We start from the raw sequence: 1,774 nt of genomic DNA on the forward strand, positions 1-1,774 counted from the left end.
CGTCGTAAACCGTGATTCGCAGCATCTGCTGTGCCGTTCAACACAATCAAAGTGTTGACACAGTCTGCGTGTAGCGTTTGGGACGCAATCAGCACTTGTCTGGCTAGTGTTTGTAACGTTTGCGAGATTAGAATGACATTCTACGGTCATGTTTTATCTTGCTGTTGTATATAAAAGCCCTAATCTACGGTCATCATCAGCTACGGCTTATCAACAAGCCAGCATAGTAGTAACAATGCTTGAACATTAGCTTTATAACTCTTGATACCGATAGTAACTGTGGCTAGTTAGTGCTAATTCGGCAACCCATTCAGACTCGCACATTCCGCAGGCAAATCCATGGATAGTAAACATTTTCAAACCGTTTTCCAACACCTGACGTCGACGGTACGGCAGATTAACGACGAGACCACGCTGCAGGACATAATCAACCGCGTCGTAGATGATGGGCCACACGACGAACCAATCCATGTGCTCGAGGTGGATAGTGTGGTATCAAGGTATACCGAATGGTTGCGACAAATGCCACGTGTTAAACAATACTATGCAATCAAATGCAACGATGTGGACGCGATCGTGCAGACCGTAGCACTGCTGGGTGGTGGATTTGATTGTGCCTCTCAGCCCGAGTTAGAACGTGTCCTCGGATTGGGCGTTCCTCCGGAGCGCATTATTTACGCGCAACCGTCGAAAAGTGTTCCGTCACTGAAACTAGCTCGCCTACGACGCATCCGAACGGTGTTTGACAATGAGTTTGAGTTGGAAAAGATTGCCAAACATTTTCCGGAAGCAGAGTATGTACGATGCGAAACGTAACGTTGCTCACGTTGGTGCTAATCTGAATTATTCTTTTATTATACGTTGAAGGTTACTGCTGAGGTTTCGTTACGATTCCACCAACAGTAAGATCAATCTAGGTACCAAGTTCGGCTGCGACGCTAGCACGGAAGCCCAACAGCTGCTTGATCGAGCACGCGATCTTGGAATGAATGTGGTAGGATGGTGCTTTAATGTTGGTTCGATGAGCTTCGATGCCGAGGTGTTTTATGGCGCAATTCGCACCGGGCGCCATATCAGCGATTATGCCGCATCGATAGGATTTCAGTTTCGCGTGCTAGACATTGGCGGAGGTTTTGTTGGTGATAAGGATGACAGCATTGCTCGGTACGCTGATTACATTAACAGAGCGCTAGATGAATTCTATCCCGACGGTTCGCTGGAGGTGTTTGCCGAACCGGGTCGGTATTTGTGTGCTGCTGCGGTGACGAACATTACTGCAGTGCAGGGCAAGCGATATTTCCGCACCGGGGAAACAATCAACAGCGTCGGGTACTACTTGAACGACGGCATCTATGGCACGTTCTACAGTACGAAATATCGAGGTATAGAACCGACGATCCTGGTATGGAAGGCACGCAAAGATTGTGGCCCCGAACGGGAATCGAAACTTTTTGGACCAACGTGTGATGGGAGTGATTTTTTTATGGCTGGAATTCGGCTGCCAGAGTTAGACATTGGAGACACGCTAGTGTTCGAAACGGAGGGCGCATACGCCAGCGTCATGTCCTGTCGCTTCAATGGGTTCCATGTGCCGAAGGTTGTCCCGTACGTGCGGCACAGTGTTGTGGAATTGTTGCAAAAACTGGAACCAATTAAGTCAGATGTACCGATGATCGAAAACGTTCTGTTGAATGATACATATTTGAGGCAATTTGGTAAAAATGTCAAGCCTTTAGAGTTTTCGAGGAGAGAACAATAAAAAAAATCTTATGTC

The 1,774-nt window shown here is 47.4% G+C and overlaps 1 pseudogene; it reads left to right on the plus strand.

The window, feature by feature from the left end:
• Positions 1–235: 235 nt before the first annotated feature.
• Positions 236–1,774, plus strand: LOC128304481 (ornithine decarboxylase 1-like; annotated as a pseudogene).

The sequence above is a fragment of the Anopheles moucheti genome, chromosome 3 (assembly GCF_943734755.1).
Source record: "Anopheles moucheti chromosome 3, idAnoMoucSN_F20_07, whole genome shotgun sequence".
Classification (NCBI taxonomy): domain Eukaryota; kingdom Metazoa; phylum Arthropoda; class Insecta; order Diptera; family Culicidae; genus Anopheles; species Anopheles moucheti.